This window comes from Mus caroli, chromosome 12 (assembly GCF_900094665.2).
Source record: "Mus caroli chromosome 12, CAROLI_EIJ_v1.1, whole genome shotgun sequence".
NCBI lineage: Eukaryota > Metazoa > Chordata > Mammalia > Rodentia > Muridae > Mus > Mus caroli.
The window spans coordinates 21,658,004-21,683,259 of record NC_034581.1 but is presented as its reverse complement, the minus strand read 5'-3'; positions in this window follow the sequence as shown (position 1 = coordinate 21,683,259).

Here is a 25,256-nt window from a genome sequence, read left to right as displayed (position 1 = left end):
TATTTCCAAAGCTCCTTATCATGACACCAAAGTTCAGGTCCTTCCTTGTATTCAACACCAGTGGCCTCTGGCTCCAGGTTCTGCTCCATTCTGATCACTCTGAAGGTCCCAGCAAGTAGGAGGTACATCACCCCTGCCTCCCTGACCACACCTGACTGGTCCCTCCATCTTCAATACCTACTTCTCTGGCTCCAAACCTTGGCTGTGAGAGTCACACCTCCCTCCTGAAGATCCCCTTGGCCCCATGTTGATTTCCCTTTAATCATCAAAGCCTTGTGCCTCACTCCCCATGAGGCCCTGCAACTGAATGGACAACAGCATCTTCCTTCCCTCTGCAGCGGTCCAGGATACACTCAGGAAAGGCAAGCCAGGCCCCTCTGTGGATGTCTTCCCCGGGATGCTGCAACAGATAACTGTAAACCAAGTGGAATTAAAACAACTAGAGCTGATCGCTTTGTAACTCTGTGCTAGAACTGCCAGGTTGGGGTGTCCTCCAGCCTGTGCCTTGGAAACTCCAGGAGGGTACCCCTTCTTACCTCTTCTCAGTTCCAACTGGGCTAGCAACACGCCTTGACTTGTAGATGCAACATTCCAAACTCTACTGCCATCTCTGGGTGGTACTAACTGTGTGTGTCCAACTCCTTCCTTCCTGTAAGTCACTGGGTGAGGGCCCAGGCATGTCAAATCGTTCTACCTACATTGTATCTGCAAAAACTCTATATCCAAATAAAGTCATGTTTTCATTTTTTTGTTTTTTGTTTGTTTGTTTTTGGGTTTTTTTTTTTTCAAGACAGGGTTTCTCTGTATAGCCCTGACTGTCCTGGAACTCACTTTGTAGACCAGGCTGGCCTCAAACTCAGAAATCTGCCTGCCTCCCAAGTGCAGGGATTAAAGGCGTGTGCCACCATGCCCGGCTAAAGCCATGTTTTCAAGATGAAGACTTGGATGTGGCCATTTGGAAGAACATGATTAAACCTATGTCACCAGCTGTGGGCCCTGGACATTCTGCTGCATCCTCCTGGTCTGGCTTCTGAGACATGGAAGCTCTGAAGATGTCATGAAAGAAAAAGGCTAAAAGTGGGCTAGGTCCAGCACAGACTTTGGCCTTTCCCTGTTGAGACCCATGATCCTTTCTTACAGGTAGAACTTGAAGCCTAGTGGTTGTTGCCTCTCCCCCTCCCTCTTTCCTTTTTTCTCTCTTCCCCCTCTCTTCCTTCCTCTCTCCTCTCTCTTCTCCATCCTCAGTCTCTCTCTCTCTCTCTCTCTCTCTCTCTCTCTCTCTCTCTCTCTCATCTCATCACACTGAGGTGACAGTATGGGGCCAAAACCTGGTCTGTGCACTCCTAGTTTTTTTTCAGGGTCATGGGGCAGAGGTGAGCATTTGGTGTCGTTATAGATTTCTTTCCGCCTTGGGTTTAGAGACAAGGACTCTCTGTTCAAGAACCAGGAACCCCCTGGCTCTGCTGACTATTCAGAAGCCTGACTCTGCCTCCCCAGTGCTGGGATAACAAGTGTGTTCCTGGCTTTTTACGGGGTATAGGGGATCCAAACTTGGTCCCCATACTTACTCAGCAAGCACTTTGCTCACAGAGCTGTCTCCCAAAGCCCTAAGAAATCTCTGCAGATATGCTGCTTTGTAACATACAAAAATCCTCACGAACCTTATCAGTTTCTCTAAAATAATGAAGAACCTCAGTGTAGAGCTTTTGTGGAGCCAAGGGCAACAGAGTACTTGGGTCTCAAAGCCTGAGTACCCAAGCCCACTGACACAGGATCCTTGGCACAAGCCAAGCCACCTTCTGTCTCAGTGTCTCTTCTATGAGGTGTAAGCACACAGGTCTGGGTGGGAGTCCCTAGAGAAAGAGCCACAGCAGCCCCCTGGCTATTGTGTGTTCATTCCTCTCAATTCTCCCAACTTCCCCTGTTTTGTGCAATGTAAATAGGAGTCACAGAGGCAATCTGAGCCCAACATGTTTACATTGTACAAAACTGAAGACCCTTAGACTCCTCCTGGTAGGAGACGTCAAGGCCAGAAGCATTCTCTTCTGAGCTAGGGGTTTGGCTCAGTCAACAAGGGGCTGTTTGCTGAGTGTTATCAGAGACCTCCAAGGCTCCATAAAGCCTAGAGTTCAGCTCTCCACCCTGAGAAGGCAGAGATCAAGGGCCTCTTTGAGGATCAATTACTCGGAACACAGAGGGGCTCACAGAGGCCGTGTGCAGTTAAACAGAAAACACAGCTTTCTACCAGTGCCTGCATCCTGTCCTCCGACCCCCAGGCTCCTCCACACTCAATTCCAATGAATCTTAGTCAAGCTACCAACAGCAAATGCATGTCTCATTAGTGTGAAGTAAGACAGCTGTGAAAATGTCACCAGAGACTGCAACTTTGAGGATGGACAGTGCATTAGGTGCCCATGGAACTCCTCCCCTCAGCCTCTGCAGGGCTCTCCCCTCTCTCTCTACCTCACCCTCTGCTTCTCTCCACGCCTGCAGCTTTGCTTTGCCTGCATCCTGAGCCTTGATCTCCAAGCAGAATTTTGGCTTCTTGAAGCATGAGAGGGACACAGCTGAGGAATTCTTCACTTCCGGTTCATTTTCCTGCATTGCTAGGTACACTCCCTCCCAGCCCTGTGGCCCATCAAAGACCCAAGAGGATCTTGTTAGTACAGATGAGAAGGGAGAACTCTTTTGAAACAGGATCCAGGGTCTCCACAGGATGGTAGCCGTTCGGCCAGTGGGAAAGGACAGCACAGTGCTGGACAGGACTCCCTGGAAAGGGCCTTGATTATTGATCCTTTTTCTCACTATGGTTCACTCAGTGTCTATCAAGGTTTAACTCCGCCCCACCCCCATTCACTCTAACAGAAATGGGTTCTCTTTTCCAAGTGGCCGAGTCGTGATGGTGTTTCCCATCCTCATTGCTTTCTTCTCATTATGTAGAAGTAAAAATGTTTCTGGAGTGGGACATTTCCTAAATGCCAGGGCAGCTTCCAGGGAATCGCAATGACAGTTGGCCAGAGTATCTCTTTGGCCATCTCTCCTGATTCTCCCTGACAAGGATGGGGAAAGTCACCATTTACACAGTGTACATATTAATAACATGTGGTATAACATATCCCTTGTATATAAATACGAGGTAATATGACATAATATATATAGTATACATTTAAATTTTATTTTTCATCCAAGTATGCACGAGTGCATACACATACATGTAGGTACTTACAGTGATCAGAAGAAGGCACCAGTTCCCCTGGAGCTGGCGTTTAGGCAACTGTGAAGGGGTCCTGTGAAAGAGTAGTGAGAGCTCTTAACCACTGAGCCATCTCTCTAGCACAAATGCACACACATGCAGATGCTCATGCCTACGGAGGCCTGAGGTTGATTTAGGGAGTCAGACTCAACCATTCCTCTACTCTATTCATTAAACCAAGGACTCTCAGTCAAACGCCAAGCTTACCAATGTGGCAAATCTGACTGGGCAGCATGTGTGTGTTATAGAAAGAGAACTATAGATTATGTATATACTAACATGTGTTTATGTTATATAGAAAGAGATCTATATATATATATTGTGTGTGTATGTGAAAGAGAGAGAGAGAGAGAGAGAGAGAGAGAGAGAGTTCCTATCACAAAATATTGCATGTATACATGTGTTCAGGCACACATGGCGTCCCTAGCATGAGTGTGGAGGGTTGGAGGACAGATCCTGGGAGCAGGTTCTGTCCCTTTATTCTTGTCAATCAGTCAGGGCCTCTCTATTCTACATCCTCTGGTCTAGCAGGCCACAAGCTTCATTGTGGTTCTCCTACCTGTCTCCCACCCCACTTTAGGTGTGCTGGATTACAGATGCACACCACCACATCTGACTTTCTGTGAGGGTTCTGGGTGCAGAAATCAGGCCTGCACAGCCAGGGCTTTTACCCTCGAGCTACCTCCCTGGCCCACATCTAGATCACGTCATTAATTAGAGTAGTTTATTTTTAACTCGATGCCCCTGATTTCAAAGGAGAGCAGGCTATGGTCCTTTTGGAGCCACCTAGAAAAGGTTCAGTGTGCTTTCAGTTTCCTCTCTGCTCTTTTCTGGATCCCAGCTTCTCTGACACTTCCCTACCCACCCCCCACTCCCCCCCACTCCCACCGAGCTACACTTGCTTCTCAGCAGCACTGAAAAAATCCAGGAATGGTTTACCTCTTTCCCTTATGATGATGTAGAGTTGACTGTACTGCCTCAGACAGCAACCCACATGACCTCATGGAACTCCCCAGAAGGGAGCCCCAGAAATCAAATCCAGGGTGTGTGTGTGTTAGCTCTCCTCATAAATTCCTCAGTTTTGACCCAAATACAAGGGCTCTCCTCAGCTTTCCTGAGGCTGTAAGCACCACACAGCCGCTCCCATCCCACTGCCTGAGCTAGCCTGAGGTCCCCACACCTCCTCAGTATCTCTTCCTGTTGGCTTCACACAGACCCACACACACATACACCACCATCCAAGCTAGCTCAGGGTTCACATCTCCTCAGCTTTCTCTCTGTTATCTGTTTTAAGGTATCCCTTTTTAATGTTCCAAATGGGCTGCAGTGTCCCACACTCTGCCGGGCTATTTTCTTAAGGCCTGAGGATGAACCAAATTACTTTAAATAGGATGGTTTTTAGCACATAAGGTGGGGAGAGAGCAATGGGGAGAGAGCTGCCATCTTTGTGCACTGAAGCCTGCAGGAGAAGGTTGGGAAGAGGTGTGTGTGTGGGGGGGGTGGATACCACTGCCCTCTTCTGCTACCTCCCCCTGCACTATGTCCAAGAAATTCCTGGGAAGTTAGATGACTCTGAAACAAACTGTGTCTGTCTTCTGTTAGGGGAAGCAGTGTTTATCCTACCCTGTGGATCCTAGGCTAGACCACAAGATAGGTCCCTAGAGCTATTCATCTCCCACATTAATAACTGGGGTCAGTTCCAAGAACAAGAGGATCCTGACAGGGAGTCCCTGCTTCCCCTACAACGCACACATCCATCAGAATGCAGAGGAAGTGATATTTGTCTTCAGGGAAAGGCCTTCCCTATCATTTCTGTGCCCCTGTCTCCTTGAGTACCAGTACCAAGCCCACATCATAGCACCATATCCCCAATGGTACCACACTGTACTGTGTAACCAGATACCGATCATGAGAACCAGGGGATACAGCCAACCCTGGGGCAGCTGCAAACCTACACTTCATTCTGGGATGCTGTTTTCCTCTTACCAAGAGGCATAGGGGCTAGGGAGACGGTTCATTGGTTAAAGAGCTTGATTACAAAGCATGATGGCCAGAGGTCAGAGCCCTAGGACCCGAGTAAATGCTCAGCAGGAGTGGCAGCCTCTCTGTAATCCCAGCCTGAGAAAGTAGAGGGGGGGGGGGGGGGGGGGGGGGGGGAGATAGGGAGGGGGACTCCAGAACATGCTGCCCAGCCAGATTCTCCATATTGGCAAGCTCGGCGTTTGATTGAGAGTCCTTGGTTTAATGAATAAAGTAGAAGAAGAATGGTTGAGTCTGACTCCCTAAATCAACCTCAGACCTCCGAAAGCACGAACATCTGCATGTATATACCCTTCTACGTGTGTCTCCACACACACATGCACTCACATACATGTAGAAACATGTATACACACATGGAGAAAGACAAGAAATTAAAACCAAAACAAGGCTTGTAGGCTGCACTAATCAGTGTCCATGTTTCAGTAGGTCTATTTTCCCTCCTTCCTTCCTCGGACATAAAATCTCCTTTGACTCTTGCAGAGTTTAAGTTGGGATGATCTGTGGTATGGCCATGTATGTTTAAAACCAAACAGAAGTTTCCTTTTCCTCTGCACAGAATAAAACTCAAGGGTGTGAAAGGACCCAGGAAGCCCCCGCTTACCACCAAGCCAAGCAGAATGTCCCGCTTAGGCTATACAGCAGGCAGCTTTTCTCCCTTAGAACTGGCTCAACACAGCCTTTAACCAAGTTCCCCAAGCCTGCATCTCAAAAGCATAAAAACAAAACAGTATTTCTAAAGCCTAAGACGCAGGAGACATAGCCCTGCTGCTAAACTGTGGGAGCCGAGGACATGGAGAAACTTTACCGCGTTCCCGCGCACTGCTCTCCTAGGCGGTGGCTCACTCAGTTCTAGCTCTTTGCTGCTTCAGTGGACCAGATTTTCTTGATTAATAACAAAAGGTTTTGTTGGGATCAGGACTGTTTCCCACCATCGCTAGGCAAACCCGGCAACACACACCGTGTGCATTAACATTTCAAGGCGCCTCGTCTAAGGATGACCAGAAAGGCCCCTCTGTTGGCCAAATCTACTTTGCCCCCCTTGTGACATCTGTTCTAACTTTTAAAGCAGAAGGAAGCCTAGATCATGGCAGGGTGCCCTTTGATTTACACTCCTGGCCCTTCGGACACCGGCCCCAGCCCACACCTGTAAGTTTCTCTTCCTTTCTGAACACTGAGAGAATTCAAAATTCCCATAGAATTCAAGAAGCGGTTCTGAACTCAAAAAGCGGTTGTTGAGATTTTTTTATAGTCTTTTTCATGGTTTCCTAATGACATTATCAACTACGTCTAAACCTCACAAAATTGGGTTTTTAAAATTTGACAACAATCTTTGAAAATGTGTGGCCTCCGATGTTACTGCACTTCAGCTCGGATTCTTATCCACACCCCCCCCAAACCCCACCCACCCCAAACCCACTTCAACTCCGATCTTACCCTCCCCCAACCCCTCCTCACCCCACCCCAGCTAGTTTTACTTTTGGTGAACAAGAAAATCAAAGTGATCTGGCCAGGCCACTGAAATATTTATACAGACACAGAAGAAATGGGCAAGTAGCAGACCGCGAAAGAAAAGAAGAGGCCGGTGGATGTCAGGGCCCCTCCCACCATCTGTGCCGAGGCCCAGGGCTCCCTTACATTGGTCATATCCGAACAAAGCTGAAGGCAGATTCCAGCCGGCTTTCCATTCACTATTCACTGAGGGGCCCATCCCGTCCATATGCATTCAGCCCACTGCTGGGTTAAATCAGCGCCTACTCGGGGATTGACATGGTAATGAAGTCATGGCCAGATCCCTGAAAAGCCCCCCAGAGGTACGCTCCTCTCTAACAAATCCACCCTTTCACCCCATTGAGGCCTGGAAATTATCTCATAACGTGGCAACATCTGTGCACAGGATCCCTGACAGGAGCCTGGCCTGCTTATCCCCGAGGCTGTGCCTCCCACACTGGCTCACAAGGAGTGAGGCCAGGCCCCAGCATTCTGGTGATATTGCTCACAAGCCCCACGACCCCTCCCTCTTGTCCCTTCCCACAGCCTTTGTGTCCTCCCATGGGATCCTGGTCCTAAGTGCCAATGCTTGGCTGTTGCACATGGGGGCCTCCCCCTGCTCATTGTCAGATGTTAAAGGTAGAAGGCAAAGCTAACTTACTTCCTATAACTTGCTAATGGAAAACTCTTATAATTACCCCAGCAAGGAAAGCCAAGCAAAAACGGGATGGGGTGGGAGTAGCTAATGAATTTTGCTCAGACTATAGCAAATGGTGTTTGCTCCACCAATAAGTAAGTGTATTTGAACTCAGTTTAACTGGCACAGGTCAATAAAATGCTCCTCCAGAAAACAGTAGGGCTGCCAGGGTCCCTGGGCCAGCAGGGCCGCCGGGGTCTCTGGCCAGCGCTATCTGCATTGTTGTTGCTCAATGATTTCACTTAATTTAGTTTGTCATTTATGAACTCTTGGTGGAGGAAAAAAATGGAGATTTCTGGGTTCCGTTTGCTCTAACTTCACCTGACTCTGCACATGGAAGGGGGTGGGGGATAAATGTCACATGTGTTGCAAACAGCTGCCAGACCTCCCATGGAGGAGGCTACTTGGGGCGTGGGGCGGGGTGAGTCAGGTTATTTTAATGCATTCCCAGGGCACCTGAGCACTGGGGGTGGGGGGGGGGGAGGCAAGTGAGTGTGGCATCATGGAGAGGCATCATGAGATGGGGAGGGCATCATGAGACAGTACGTATTTTGTTTTGCTGGTGTTTTTAAATTACATTGATTGAGTGAGTGAGTGTAAGGGGTGGCACATCCCAGGGTGAACATATGGAGGTCAAAGGACGGTGTCCATCAGTACTCACCCACTCTAGGAGACCCAGGGGTTGAAGTACGATAGGCAGGCTTGCAAGCAGATGTCTTAGCCCACTGAGCCACCATGATGTCTCCTCATTTGTTGTATTTCCTTATATCCAAATGCAAATGAGTGTTGGATAAAATGTGCTTGTCTGGGCATTCTCAGCTGGCAAGGGAATGTATAGAGTGGTTCTTCCCAAAGGGATCCAAAAAACCGGTATAGTTTAGATGTGAGACTCCCCCGGAGGCTCCTGTATTTGGTCCTTGGCTGTTTACACTGTTTAAGGAACCATTAAGAAGTGAACCTTCCCAAAGGAAGCAAGACTGGGTAGCACAGGCCTCCATTATAGCCTGGTCCCAGTTCTGGCCAATCTCTCTCCATTTCCTTGCTACCCTCTGTAACAAGAAGCCACCTTATGCCCTTGCTACAGTGCCCCTCCCCTACCATACCCACCCTGAGTAACAGACTGTATCCCCTCAAACCATAAGCCAAAATAAACCGTTCCTCTCTTAAGTTGCTTCTATCAAGTACCTCATACGGCAACTAGAAATACAGATGTCGCCTCTGCATTGCACAGGAATAGAGAGACAATGTCATGGCGACACCAGCTTTGCGCTAGGCTCCCTTCGCCTCCTTCAACGCTGCACTCAGAGAGACTCTGCAGACTTCTTGGTGTACGGCAGCCACGCTCACTTGGCCTCCTCCATCGGGATGAGCCTGCCACCACCCCCAGCTGCTCTCTGTCCACTCCTGTGGATCACATACTCTGAGATCCCAAGGCTTCATTCCAGCCCTGTCTGCCACTTCTCCATGGGACTGTGAATCAGGTATGAATCGAATAGTTTCCCAACCCCCAGTGCCTCTGAGTACAACTTAATTTAAGGCAGACTTTACACAGGGATAGTCAAGCTAAAGGGAAGTCTCCAGGGTAGTCCAGGTCTACCTGACCTATATCCTTATAAGAATAGGTAACTTTGACACAAATGTGCTAAGGGGATAAAATTGCAAGAGAAGACAGCTATGCCCAGCTGAGGAGAGAGGCCTGGACTGGTCCTTCCTCACATTTCTCAAAGCAATCATACTTGAGCTCCCACTTCAGACTCCAGAACTACAAGACAATACATTTCCATTGACACATAGTTTGAGGTACTTTGTTGCAGTAACCCAGAAAGCTAGTGTAAATGCAAGGTCTGAAGGGCAAAAGGGATGAACTCATGATCCTCCTGGTCTAACTTCTCAGCCTGATCCTGGCTGCATAGCATCCCAGATATCCCTGTTCAAAGATAAGCTTCCACATCCAGGGTCTGAGCTGCCCTCCTTGGTATAGACTCATGGGCATACACACCTGGGACCCAAGAACGTCTCTAAATTAGCATTTTAGAGAAGCCTGGGGAAATAACTTTGGTTTGAGGATTGGTCATAGGTCATTCACAAGGTCTTTGGAGTCGCAGATGGCCCAGAGGTAGGAAGGAAGGGGGAAGAATGTGGACCAGAGCCCCCAGGGACCCCATAAACTCAGAAATGGGCCCTTCTCACTTCCCAAATCCCAAGGAGAGTTGAAAGCAGTGTCTAGAATAGTTACCTTCATCCCTCAGTTTCCCTGACAACCTGCCTCCCCAGGCTCCACACGTCATTAAAGCTTGTCTTTTCTCATGTCATCATGCCCTCAGCTAAACACTTTCAAAGTCATCAAGGTTTTGTTTCCTTCACGTTAGGAATGCCCATCACTTTGTAAGAAGCCTGATTTATAACAGCCAATCTGTGCACTGCTGTCACATCAGAAAGGCTATTTGCCCTTTAACAGTTGAGGCAAAGAAAACTGAAAATGTTCACAGGGTCCTCCTTAGCTAAGGCTCTCACTGGCTTCTTCACAGAGTTTCACTTGTATTTCTTCTACTTTTATGTTGAAGTGAGTGAGTGTGTGCGTGTGTGTGTGTGTGTGTGTGTGTGTGTGTGTGTGTGTGTGTGTATGTAAAGAGAGGGGGGATATATACCTGTGTATGCACACAAGTGTGCATGTGTGTCTGTGTATGTATGCACGGTATATGAGCATGTGTGTTTGGTGTGTACACGCATCATTTGGTGAGAACATCCCGCAGCACCATCTTTTCATTCTCTGTTGGTATCTACTCCATCCCTGGCAATCAGGGTCTCCTCCACCCTCTTTATTGCTCCAATATCCTCACCTCAGGGTCTCTTCCCATTCCTGCTGACTGCCTCCCCAGGTGATCACAGCAAACTCGCTCATCTCTTACTCATCCAGATGCCCCAGCCTGCTAACAAATCTTTGTTGGAGGAACTGGGTAATATGGTATCTTCAGTCCACCCCAAACCCTCTCTCCCTTCCCTCCAGCCACTGCTCTCCCTCCCTCTCCCTTCCTTGGTCTTCCACACTTCCTGTTTTGAGCAGTCACCTTTGCATTCTTTCCTGTCCCACAACGCCAATGGAGACCTGACCCCATAATCCTTGGAACATGTGGAAGTCCCTAGGACACACAGACACAAAAGACATGACACTCCTGCAGCCAGGGACTTTTTTCAAACTTACAATTTATTGATACCATCAACGCTGTCCTAGCAGCTAATAATTCTGATTTTTATTTGTTCATGTATGTTTCATTTTGTGGTGCTGGGAATCAAACATGCTAGGCAAGTGTTCTAAAAGTAAACTCTACCCCAGGCCGATAACTCCACTCCATAAGTAGATGGACTCTGACCATCAACTAAGAAAACCAAGCAAAGCATTGTAGCCAACTGTGAAGAGTTTGCCTTGAGGTGGGGTCTGTACCAGGCCAAACATGGGGCTAGTCAAGGTGATCGCAACAGGCAGGAAGATGGGGGTATCCTGGGGAGGAATAGCCTGAAAGGCTTAACAATGAAGGGCACGGCTTGAGTAGGCCCTTGAAGAAGGAGACTCTCTATACAGAAAGTGAGAGGCAGTGAGACCCAGGAACAGCCAACAAAGCCACTCCGAGAGCTGGCTGGGCCATTAAGAGCACTCACTTACACTATGGAGTACTACTCAGCTATTAAAAACAATGAATTCATGAAATTCTTAGACAAATGGATGGATCTGGAGGATATCATCCTAAGTGAGGTAACCCAATCACAAAAGAACACACATGATATGCACTCACTGGTAAGTGGATATTAGCCCAGAAGCTCAGAATACCCAAGATACAATTTGAAAAACTCAAACTCAAGAAGAAGGAAGACCAAAGCGTGGATACTTCGATCCTTCTTAGAAGGGGAAACAAAATACCCATGGAGGGAGTTACAAAGACAACATGTGGAGCAGAGACTGAAGAAATGACCATCCAGAAACTGCCCCACCTGGGGATTCATCCCATAAACAACCACCAAATCCAGATACTAGGCAGATCCCAACAGAAGACTGCTGACAGGAGCCTGATATAGCTGTCTCCTGAGAGGCTCTGTCAGTGCCTGACTAATACAGAAGTGGATACTCACAGCCATCCATAGCACAGGGTCCCCAAAGAAGGAGCTAGAGAAAGTACCCAAGGAGCTGAAGAGGTTTGCAGCCCCCTAGGAGGAACAGCAATATGAACTAACCAGTACCCCTAGAGCTCCCTGGGACTAAACCACCAATCAAAGAAAACACACGGAGAGACTCATGGCTCTCTAGCTGCATATGTAGCTGAGGATGGCCTAGTCGGTCAACAATGGGAGAGGCCCTTGGTCCTGTGAAGGTTCTATGGCCCAGTATAGGGAAATGCCTGGGCCAGGAAGCGGGAGTAGGTGGGTTGGGGAGTAGGGAGAGGGAAGAGGATAGGGGATTGTTGGAGGGGAAACTAGGAAAGGGGATAATATTTGAAATGTAAATAAAGAAAATAGGTAATTAAAGATGAATTAATTAATTTTTTAAAAAGCAAAGGAATCTCCTCAAAGGGATCTATCTGTCTGTCCTTTCTATGCTGGTACTGGCAATTACAAGTGGCTCTGAGCTGGAGAACCAAGGCCTTGAATGTGGTTTTATTTCTGAGAGTAATGAAAGAAAGACAATATCCACGGCCCAGTATCCAAAGCTCCCTCGTTCCTATCTTGATCTCCACAGACTTCACCTCTTGCAAAATGAAAACTTCTCAGCTGAACCCTTGAGCTGAGGAGCTGGAAGATCCATCCAGTGGAATCCCTCTCAGTGAAGCCTGTTTCCTGTCTTACTTCAGGCCCAGCCCAAAGCCCAGGCCACTGAGTGCCAACCTGGAAGGAGCGGATGCCTGTGCATCCTGCAGGAAGCTGCGGCGCTGGGCTGGAGGCCGCGATTGTGAAGGAGGTCAGGCTTGAGGGAAGCTGGACCATGCTGGCCTGAGTAACCCGGGGCTTCGAGAGGAAGGTGCGTGCAGATGGCTGTAGTCGTTAGTGGTATTATTGAAGATTTCTAAGGAAAGGGAGGAGGTGACTTGAGTACTCCAGGGATTTAATTAAAGGGACAGGCTGAGCTGACACTGGGCCGGTGCCAGCCAGTGCCAGCGGCAGGGCAGCCACATGCCTTGTCCCCAGCCTTCCCTACTGAAGTCGCAGTACCTTTGTGGGGTATGGACATTTTTAATAAGGTTTCTTCAATCTTATCGAAGAAGCCACAAACTTCTTATCAGAGTTGAAGAAAGATCTCTGAAGGGCCACTAATCTTCAATATGGCTTTCCACTCATTACTAAATAACTGCAAGGCTCTGCAAAACTGAGCTAGCCTGTCCGGAAGGTCTCTGGCAGTCCACAAAGTAAAAAAGGAGCCAATTTGAGAGGAAGAATTTCTGCGAGGTGAGACAGGACCCTGGTCTGCCTGCCTGCCATGTTCTGTGTTATCTGGGTGATTTGTTTTCGGAGTCCCCCACTAACCCAAGCAAGCCAGGAACTCTGGGGTATCCATTCGAAGCTCACAGGTGTCTGCTGAAACAGAACGTAAGCGAGAGGCTCAGAGAGAAAGGTGTCTCCCTTTCCTGACCCTGAAATGGACCCATTATAGCCTAGTGGGCTGCAATGAAGGACTTAGACAAAAATCACAGAAGGGCAAGGCAAACGATCACTGTTTTTACTGTATAGTAGAAAGCCAGCTCAGTCCAGGGCCATAAAGTAGCAATGGCAGGCTACAATATACCTGCCCATCTTCCTAAAGTCCACATAGAGCCCCAGGGTCTCCCCTGAGACAAAGGTTAGAACTAATAGGGTACCCTGGCCTACCTACCCTCCCTCTTATCTCCTCTATTCTATGATGCTAGAGTCCCTAGTCATCGCTTTAGTCCCTGCCTGTGAGCTACTCTATCTATAGGCTCTAGGGAGCTATCCAAATAGGGAGCTATGGTGAATCTGATGTCATCAATTACCTGCCCCCAAATCAGCTACTGAACACCTATGGGAAACACTCCTAGCAGGGGCAGGGGGCACAGTTCTGTACACCAGTCCCTTAGGATGTGGCCTAGTCTGAAGGTCCCATCTTAATGCCTAGCCAAGCAATTAGACCAAGAGGGTGTGACTTGTCATAGCCCCATCTGCATATCCTTGACCTTTCTGTGCACTTGAACCTCTCACTTGATACTCAAACTGGCAGGTGACAGTGCCACCCTCCAAAGGCCACTGTGAGGAAGGAACACATAGCAGGGGCATCTTCCTAGTCCCCATCAGACTCAATCACGGTGACTATAACTGCCCCCTGACACCAGCAACTGAGACCCAGAAGCCTTAGTTCCAGGCCCATGCTTGCCAGGCTGAGCTTCATCCCTGCTCTGGCTTCCTGTCTCTTGAAGTTCACTCCCCTGCATTACAGTGTTCTTTTGTGTCATCTGACTCACTGATAAAAAACTGTTCCCATGGCACATGTGCAGCTCTTTATCACTGTGCCTCTTGGCCCTTTTTAAAGATTGATTTTATTTTTAATTATGTGGAAGTGTGTGTGTAAGAAACTGTTTGTGAGAGAGACTGTGTGTGTGTGTGTATGTGTATGTGAGAGAGAGAGAGAGAGAGAGAGACTGTGTCTGTGTGAAAGAGACTCTGTGTGTGTGTGTGTGTGTGTGTGTGTGTGTGTGTGTGTGTGTGTGTGTATGAAAGAGACTGTGTGAGAGTCAGTCAGAGAAAGAAAGACAGACAGAATGAGAGAGACTGTGTATGAGGAAGAGAGACTATGTGTGTATGCATGTGTGAGAAACTATGTGTGTTTATGTTCATGTGTGTATGAGACTTTGTGTGTTTGTGTTGTATGGGTGTGTGTATGTATGTATGTGAGAGAGACTGTGTGTGTTTATGTGTGTATGAGAGAGATTTGTGTGTATATATGTGTGTATGTGAGAGACTGTGTCTTTGTGTGTGTGAGAAAAAGAGAGACTGTGTGAGAGAGACTGTGAGAGAGACTGTGTAAGAGATTAAGACTATGTGTGTGAGAGAGAGACTGAGAGAGAGAGACAGAGACTGTGAGAGAGACTGAGTAAGAGGGAGACTGAGTGCATATTTGTGTGTGTGTGAGAGAGAGACTGTGTGTATATGAGTGAGAGAGTAAGGAGAGAGAGACTATGTAAGAGAGAGTGAGTGAGTGAGTGAGTGAGTGAGTGAGTGAGTGAGTGAGTGAGTGAATAGAGAGACTATGTGTGTTTGTATGTGTGTGTGAGAGAGAGTATGTGTTTACATATGTGTGAGAGAGACTGTTTGTGTGTGAGAGAGAGACTGTGTGTTTGTGTGAGACAGGGAGTGTGTGTGGTCTGGTATGTGCATACAAGGGAGACAAATGGAGGCCAGAAGAGGCATTGGGTCCCCTGGAGCTGCCATTACAGACAACTATGAGTTACAACCAAGCTCCATTCTTCTGCAAGAGAAGCATGAGCTCTTGAAGGCTAAGCCATCTCTGCAGCACACCAAGATTCTTCTTAAAAGTGGTGACATTAGTCGTGTGGCTTGTTCTCTAGGCTCAGAGATCCTATACATCAAGTATCACCCAATGTCCACCTGTCCCAGCTCTCGCTTTCTCTACCTTCAACCAAAAGCCAACCAAAGCTGACTGCATTACTGTTCCTACTATCCACACAGATGCTAGGATGCGGTGCCCACTCAGTATACCACTTAGCTCTCTGCAGTGTGGTCCTGGCTGATCTTACTAGTTTGTCCAGAAAACACGGGACCTGCATATGTACATTTCCAAAAAGAAGCTGGAGTCAAAACTCTCCCACCAGTGTCCCATGTAGCCAGTATCATCAGATGTCTTCTTTTGGTCTGTTAGGACCAGCAATAGGGTCAAAGCTGCCCTATGGCTGTCTGTTATCTCTCACACCAGGTTTAAAGAAGCACCAGGGGGACGTGCAAAGGCTAAGTTCCTCCCTAAACCCCCATAAGCACTTGGCAGTGCCGAGCTGTCTTTAATTCCCTCAAAGGAATCACCGACTTGGTGGAAAGAATTGACTGCAGCCTGCAGAGACAAGGGCCAGAGGGGTCACATCTCCCTCCAAAGCAAAGAGGGCCAGCAGCCTCTGTAGTGTGGCTCCTTACAGGTGGAGAGGCGAGTCACCCTGGGAGATTTCTACATAGCTGTATTTTGCAGTTAATACCTTCACATGGGGCCAAGGCTCCACTTCCTGACCTGCCTTAGGAAAGGTAGACCTCTGTTAATGGGAAACCAGAAACGTCATCAGACATCTTCACTGGGAGTAGGAGTCTCAAGAAATGACATTAAAACTAATGCAAACGGATGGGGCTGGGTACCACCTCAGTGGATAAAGCGCTGGCTAGACAAGCTTGAAGACCTGAGCTTCAATCTTAAACAACATGTCCATAATTGAAGCGTGTTCCTAATGGAAGAGGTGATGCAGAGATTGGAGAACCCTCCCCCTCACGCTCACACCCCCACCACCCCATCCCACCACCCCACCACCCTACCACCCCCACCCACCACCCCACCACCCTACCAGCCCACCACCCCACTAGAAGCTGGAAGGACCAGCTAGCCTGGCTTAAGCAACCCTGAACAAGACTGTCTCAAACAAGGTGGAAGTGAGAATCAGTACACAAGATTGTTGTTTAACTTCTATCCATCACACACACAGACACACACACCCCAAAGAAAAAAGAAGAAACAATGTGAAGGGCAATGTATGCCCCTTCTCTTGAAGGGCAGCACAACAGAAAAGCCCAACTGAGCAGCTCAGGCAGCTCCTGCCATTCCAGAGCCACACCCTGCCCTCCTGCACCTGCCTGGCCTCAGGAGTTGGGGAGTGGAGACCCAGAATGCCAGGCTGAAGGCTTGGTCTGCTGAAGCAGCCAGATGCAAGCTTCCATCTTTATTTTCATTTCTCTGTGCTCTTTGACAGTTTTGTGCTTCTTATTCAGGCCCTAAACTCCTCAGGCCCGGTGTTCCTGAAGTGGAAAACGGTCTAATAATCTCACCAACATGGGACACTACTCCACAGGTATATGCAGGTCTTTTGTGTCTTACCTACAGATTGATTCCATTTCTGCTCAGAATATTATCTCACATTTCTATGCACTGGTCCCAGTGCTAGATGCTGGGAATTGGCTGTAAAGGGGAGGGGCCATTGACTTACCACTCACATGGAGTTTAGTGCATGGAAGAAAAGCAGAAATAATTGGCAAATGAGTACCAAATACTCAACAGAAACATTACAGATGCCTTTCTGGAAATCCTCGCAGGGTAGCGTCACCCAGTCACAAAGGAGAAACTGCATTGTTCTAACCCAAGGGCTAGACCACAAAGGGCTCTGGGAATGACCTTACAGGGTTGTACCTGCTTGAAATGCAAGCACCCACAGGCTAAAGCATAGCAATTGTCAAGAATTTATGACCATTGCCTATAGGGTGTGAAAAAAAAACAACATTCCAGGCCAGAGGGCTGGGGGCTCAGGCCTATGGTCCAGGCTTCATGCTGGGATATCAGGCTAAATAAGGAAGCAGTTTGGTGCCGGAGTATTCCATTGAAGAGGAAGGAAGAAAACCTTGACCAATTCACTGCTATTCTTAAATCTTTTACTCTATCACTCAGAAGACTGGGTGATACATCAAAGCAGTCGTCACAGGTAGTCCAGATGAGAAGGTCAGACCCAAGGACATGACAGGAACAGTGGAAGAAAGCCCAGGCTGGGCTGTAACTCAGGGCGTCCAGGCTGCACTCCCAGGGAGTTCAGTGGAGTCTCTGAGGAAATCTAGTGTTCTGGGAGGCATTGGGAGTATGCTGTAAGACCAGAAAGGAGGCTCTTGGGCTCCCAGCCTCAGAAGAAGGCAGGCTAGATGCTTTGTCAAGTCCTACCATCTTCTTATCTGCTGTAGAAACCACCAAGAGAGTTGGACCCTATCTTAGTTGCTTTTCTATTGCTGTAGAGAGAAAGAGACCATGACCAAAGCAATTTATAAAAGAAAGAATTTTATTGGGAATTACAGTTCCAGAGGGTGAGTCCATGACTATCACGACAGGGAACATGGCAGCAGGCAGGTAGGCATGGTGATGGAGCAGTAGGTAAGAGCTCACATCTTGATCCATAAGCCCAAGGTAGGGAAAAATGAAACTGGGAATAGCTTGGGATTTTGAAACCTCAAAGCCTGCCCCTAACACTCACACCTCCTAATCCTTCCCACACAGTTCCACTAACTAGGGACCAAGTATTCAACCACAGAAGACTTTGGGAGCCATTGTCATTCAAACCACCATAGACCAAGACAACAGTTAAGACCCTGATGTCCTGCTTTGGAGAATAACTTAGTTTTGGTGACTCACACCATCACCTGGAAATGTGTGGACAAAAATGAGAGACCAAAAAGGAGTTTGCATGCCAAGGTTTAGAAAATCTATACAAGCTGGAGTCGTGAGGTTTTCTCCAAGCCCAGATACTTCCCTGTTCCACCTCCCAGGCTCTCAGGAGGAGCAGCAGGAGGAAACTAGGAGATAGAGAGGAAGGCGGAAGAGGAAGAAGAGGAGGGCAGGGAGAAGTCAATCTTGAAACTTACCTCCCAGGAGTAGGCATCTCTCCTAGGGACCAGAGTGTCTAAAATATAGGAAGGGCAGAGACAACCAACCGTCAGCCACATTCTCCAAGCCTGAAGCCAACCCCCAGGCAGAATGCCACAATCTCCAGCACTGTGTGACCTCGACCTAGCCTTATATCACACCATGGTTTCTCAACTGACTTTAGAAGGAACACAAAATGACCTTACTTAGGGCTCTTTTCTGGCAATATTTTATGATTATGAACATAACAAATTAAACAGTCTAGTCCGATAAAAAAGGAATGCTACCTCTGAATTATTAGTTACCTCTGCCACTTGGGCTCTGGACTTCCACATGCCACTCCTAGTGCTATCAGGATGTCCTGGTATCTCCTAATCCCACCAGATACCAACTCTAGACCTCAGGCTGAAGGCCTCCCCTCCTGCAGGCTGGCCCAAGCCTCATCCTTGATAGGTTTATTCTCTTGGTTTTAAGCTATAGTGACAATCTTTTTCTCCTCTGAGTTTACATTCGCACACAAGATCACCCTTGGTGACTTTGAAGTACCCAGAATACAGAGTGACTATGGAGCAGGAAGCTGTCAGAGGAATAGAAAGACATGGCTTTTTTCCCATTCATGTCCCCGCAGGGCCCAACAGCTACTCTATGGTGGCATTGGGTCACATTAGGCCATTCCAGTGACAGTGACTCAGAAGCCAGAATAGGCCTGAAAAGGGCATTTCTGAAAAGCCCTTGGGTAATGCTGATGTGCTAGGCCACAAAGAACTGCTGCCTACCTGTATCCAGAAGAGTACAGAAAACTGGCCCCAGATCCTGTTCCACCTGTCACATAATTGACAGAAGCCCACTGCCCTGGACCATGTGTAGAAGGAACTCAAACAATGCCCTAAACAGTCACAAACATGCATAGGCGGGCTCTGAAGAAAGGGGAAGGCAGTGAAGCAAACCCATCACAGAAGACCAGAGGCGTGGCCAGAGGAACTGGCCTATGAGACCTGGACAAAGAGGAAGGGTCAACAGATGAAGTGGGGCATGAAGGGTGGTCATGGAGAGGGATGGATGGGTCTTCATAGATACCCAATGTAAGTGCCTGTCTTAGTCACTATCCTATTGCTGTGCAGAGACCTTGACCAAGGCAACTATTCTAAAAGAAAAGCATTTAATTGGGGCTAGCTTACAGTTTCAGAGGTTCAGACTATTATCATCATTGCAAAGAACATGGCAGCATCCGGGCAGATGCTGGAGCAGTAGCTCAGAACTTTCGTCCTGATCTATAAGTGGAGAGAAAGAGACTGTAGGCTTGGCATGGTCTTTTGAAACCTCAAAGCCCTCCCCCATCGACACACTTCCTCCAATGAGGCCACACCTCTTAATCCTTGTAATCCTTTCAAATAGAGCCACTCCCTGGTGACCATGCATTCAAATATTTGAGCCTATGGGGACCATTCTCATTCAAACCTCCACAGTTTTTTGGAAAATAACAGCTTTAATGACACAGAGAGGAAGAATTTAGAACATTCAGCCAGCCAAGTATGTCTGGACATCATAGGCATGACAGAGCCAAGAGTCTTGGGCATCCACCATCAGCCATAGAAACTACCAGGCCTGACATCTGGAGAACAAAGGTGACGGATGGCGGGGGCGGGGTGGGGGGGTGGGGAGATGTGGTTGAGAAGGTCAAGGATGACTTTTATGTCTTATTCTCAAAGCCAGGGAAAAATCTAAACTAAAAGAAACAGTGACCACGTGGGTTTAAACTGCCCTTCTGGGCTGAGCTCAGTAGCAGATCGCTTGCCTAACATGCACAAGGATCTGGCTTAGACGCCCAGTCCTGCAAAACAGAGCAAAGCAACCTCAGTGGCTAATAGTCCATCGACCCTGTAGGTCATCTATTAGGGCTCAGTTGTGTGGGCCTGACTCTAATTTCCACTGATTCCACATTGATTCCATCCAGGTCCTTCTGCTTCTAAGACTTTGGGCTCCTTACATGACCATGTTGTAACACAAAGACATGCTCAATACACTATGTGTGCAGATTTTGAGATACTACATATCTTATTTTAAAAACAAGAGTCCACAGAGCCAGTGGGTAATGTGGTAAAGAGAGAGCTTCCCAATGCATTGTCCTCTCAGTCCCCACAAACTCCAGGCCAGACACTCTGGGAAATCTGAAGCTGAGCAAGATACAATGAAGCCACCTAGTTGGGTATTATTAAGCCCTGAATCTAAAGTTAGAATCCTCAGATAGGCTCATCTCCAAATCTAGATTTCTCACCCTTGACTCCCTGCCCTTAAAGCATTAAACAGATTCCAAAACAGTTAGAAATAAACACAAAGGCTAAAGGTGTAACTTAGGCGTAGAAAGTGTTTGCCTAACTCATATGACACCCTGGGTTATCCCTGGCATTACAAATAAATAAAAAAACAAAATAACAAGAAAAACTTTCCAATCTCTCCTCCCCATTGGCTGACCTAAGCAGCCAGTTCTTTCTAAAACATAACAATTCAGTCCTACTGAAGAAAGAAATCCAGCTTTAAAAGAAGGAATCCAGCTAACAGTTTGGGGTGGTCACATGAGCTCCACATAACACCCCTAGAAGAAGGTCAGCTCAGATTGTTCTTTGAGGCACACTGAGCAGAAAGACCCTGAATGAGGTTCTAACTAGCTAGCCTCTAAGAAGAGGGCATCAAAAAGGCCCGTGCCCCAATCACCTTGGGAGTCACAGCAATGAAAATCCCCAGCTTTGACTTAGGAGTTAGCCAAGAGCCAGTGTTTGTACAACCTTGTCAAGTTGCCATCTGTCCACATAGCTTATAAAAAAAGAGAAGGTCAACATATCACATCATCTCAGAGTTTGGAATAAACCCTATCACTTCTAACAACAAAAAGAAAAGCCCCATAGCAAGCCCCAGACTGGACCGAAGCAGCAAGGCCCAGACCGGATCTCCCAGTATCTGTCTGTCCTAGAACCTGCTCTAGAGTGGAAAGATATCTGGCTTTCTTTTTCCTCTCATTATTAACTTAGAATTGTTCTTCCAAATAGTGTCAACTTTTACTCTGTACTGGATATGTGGCAAATTATCTCGGCTCCCATGGAAAGCCAGGCTGTTAAGTCATGCTGAGTCACTGGGCTTCCAGGGCCCTGGGGAGGTCACCAGCAGGTTGGGGCAGGCTGGGGCTGGCAGTGTCCTCTCTGCCTTCCATGCCAATGAAGGCAGATCTTGGAATCAGTTCAAGAGAGGGTGCACTAGGGCCAGGGCATAGCAGGTTCTCTCCCACAGGACTGGAGGTGGCACAGGCTGAGCTCAGAGCGCAGCTGAGAGATGGGCCCAGTGAACGAAATGGAGGGACTCTGGGAGAAATGTACCCTACAATAACAAAAAGTGAACTCGTTAGCATCAAAATGGAAAGATGTCTTTGATTTAGAGCTTGTTGGTGTTTGTTTTCGTCATTCTACCTCCACCTCCTGAGCACTGGGATCATAGAAAGCACCAGCAGACCTGGCCCAACTGAGTTTTTTAAAGAAAAAAAAAATGTGAACTGGGGGTGAGGAGGCCAATGAGCTGGCTCAGCAAGTAAATGAGCTTGCTGATCAGGCTGCTGACCTCAGTTCTGTACCAGAACCCAAATAATGCAAGGAGGAAACTGGCTTCCTGCAAGTTGTCCTCTGCCCTCTGGTACACGGTAGTGTGCAAACGCATGCATGCACGCACACATACACACACACACACACGCACACATACACACACAAATATATACACCATGCACACATACACACACACGCACACACATGCACACATACACATAAAAATATATATACCATGCACACACACACACACAAATACACACACACATATATACACACATGCACACACACAAATACATACACACACACACACTACTACTACCACTACCACCATCACCATTACCAAGAACAAAAAACCACCACCAACAACAATGACAACAAAATATGTAAATCTTGTCTTAACACCTATAGGCTGAGTAAGTGGGGCGCAAGATTACAATCCAGAGGCCCAGTCAGGAGAATGCCATAAACCCAGCCTGAGTGACATAACAATACTTAATCTCAAATAAATGAATGAAAATTTTATAACCACATCATTCCTTCTGATATTAAATTATCTTCAAAAATGAAGATAACGAACAAAATGCTGGGCATGGTAGCATACACCTTTAATCCCAGCACTCCAGAGGCAGGTGGGTCTCTGTGTTGTCAGCCAGCCTAATCTGCAAAGCAAGTTCCAGGTCAACCAGAGCTACACAGAAAATCCCTGTCCCAGAAGAAAAAAACCAAAAAACCAAAAAACCAAAAAACCAAAAAACCAAAAAACCAAAAAACCAAAAAACCAAAAAACCAAAAAAACCAAAAAACCAAAAAACCAAAAAACCAAACCAAAACAAACAGACAAACAAAACCTAACAAAAACAACATTAAAAAAAATGATTCGAAAAACCAAAAAAACGATTAATCCTGCTGATGACTGATGATATTCTTAGAGGCATGAGGTTAGTTGCTGCAGTTCAAAGTTCCCACAGATGGTCCACGCTGTTCTCAAGTGGCCACTTCCAGCACCGCTGACCGTGACCATCAAGAAGCATAAAACTTCAGGTGATGCTAAGCTGCTGCCAACACCAGCCAGCAGACCCAGGCTCTCCAGGAAGGGATGGATGTACAGGGCCAGATGGTGGCCCTGAAGTGGAGCTCCAAGGTCACAGTTCACTTCTACATAAGCCAGAGGTGGCCAAGAGTTTCAGTTGAAAGTGTGAATTCCTCTCATCGCTGCATAGATTACCAGATTCTTACAGGCTAGGCAGGTCTGAGCGGGATTGAACCACACAGTCCACAGCTTCCTGAAGCTTGAAAGCCCTTCTGACTGCTTGTCACTCTGAGCTGAGCAGACACGAGGAAGGGGTGGGTGTGTCCTCCAGGTGCAGAGTAATCATGGCCTTAAGCATCCGAAAGCAGCCAGATCACCTAGGCCAGCCCTCAGCAGGTGTAAATTCCAAGAGCCCAGGAAAATAGATATGGGCCTCTCCCTCCAGTGAGACTGGGGTCATAGGCCTCAAGGGCAGGCAGGGAAAGAACCCAGAACTAGTCTAATAAGGCACCTGGGCAATTCCAGACACTTTGGGCACTGCTGTTACACACCTACTAGCTACCTACTAGCTGTGTAAGGGGTCCAGGGAAGTCATGCAAATTCCTTACCTTCGTTACAGGGGAGATTACACGCACATGCCGCAGAGGGCAGCAAGGCTTCTGGTCTCCACAAGGCCAATCAAGCAGTCCTGACTGCCTGGACACAGTGTTTTTAAAAAGGGGGTTCAGAGGAAGCAGATATGTCACCTAGAGTGGCAGCTTAAGCTCTGTGCTTGCTATCTCACCATAGCAAGACCTCTAAATTTTGGAGTCCGAGCCCATCTATCCTCTCACGGCTCCAGGAAGGTAAGCGTCTACTGGTGGGACTCAAGACCTGGATCTTGCTCACACTTACACACTCAGCTTAGTAGGAAAAAAATGGTAAATTCTAGGATGGCGCCATGGAGACCAAGAAGGGCAGTGGCCACCAAGGCCAGTACTGAAGGAGAAGAAGAAATAAAGGATGTTTGTCTCATGGAAAAGGCAGAAAGCTCCGAGAGATGGCTGTGGCTATGGTGGCACAGGGATGTGACTACATGTAATGTCATGGAAACACATGGTTTAAGACAGTAAAAATGAAGCTGGTGGTGGTTGCACACACCTATAACTGCAGCACACAGAAATCTGAGGCAGGAGGATCACAAATTATACTTCTGTCCCTCTGTACACTAAGAATTATGTATAAAATAAATAGTGCTTGCAATAAATTATACTTAAACCCCTTTAGGACCCACTATACACCTACCATACTGGCCATTTCCATATACCATGGACGCCTGGGCACACATACCTTGGACCTTCTTTGCTGGCTGCTCCCTCTTCCAGAATGCTATTCCCCAGATCATGTTATAGATACCACTTTGCTTTCTTCAAACCTCCCTTCAGTTGTCACCTCCTCAATGCAATCTCCCAGGGCCACTTTATCCAAAATTGCTTCTGACACTTCTCATTCCCAGTCCCTGCCCTGTAGTCAGAGCTCCATCAATCTTACAGTAAACTGTTCATTTATTCTCCAGTGTGCTTGCTTTCTCTCACCTCCTAGGAATGGAAGACCCTGATGGTGACAGACTTTTGTCAGTTCTGTTTATCAATATTTTATATCCTTCGGGATTTTTCTGGCATATGGTAGGCATTTGGTACTTAGAGGATACATAGATGGGTAGATGAAAGAGTGAATAGATGGATGGATGGATGGATGAATGGATGGATGGATGAGTGGGTGGGGAGGCTGAGAGAAGGAGCCAGAGAACACAGAGAGAAGGACAGATGGACAATTGGATGGATGAGTGAATGTGTGGGTGGGTAGATGGATAGATGGATGGATGGATGGATGGATGGATGGATGGATGGATGGATGAGTGGATAAGGAGGCTGAGAGAAGGAGTCAGAGAAGACAGAGAGAAGGACAGATGGACAGTTGGATGGCTGAGTGGATGGGTGAATGGATAAATGAATAGGTAGGTGATTGGATCAATGAGTGGTTAGGTGGGTGAATGAGTGAATGGAGGGCTAGAGAGACCATGAGAAGGAGGAGCAGGTGGGTGAGTAAATGGATAGATGAATATGTGGGCAAATGCCTAGATGAGTGAGTGGGTGGGTGAACATCTTTGAGCTCTATTTCCCTGTGCTATCAGTCATACTAGCTGCAATTTCTGTGTTCAAGGAAAGCTGTCCCCTTCCCACCCTGGGGGGAAATCTGATTGCTCCTGAGCCCGCTGGCTTCCCTCTCTGTGCCACACTTTGTTGTTTTACTCCTGATACGTTTTCAACGCATCTGTTTGCGTATTCATTAACTCATGTAAACGTTCATAAAAGGACTATGAAAACAGCTCCTGACATGTTTCCTCCTGCTTTCACTCAGGACTAATTATATGATCACCCAATAGGCCTCGGATGCCAACAGGGCAATCCTTTTATTGTGCTTCCAAGTGACAGCTCCTCTCTGGGAACACACCCACATACCACATGTTTACCTCTCTGGCTCTCTCCGGCGCCATTCAGCTCTCTGCA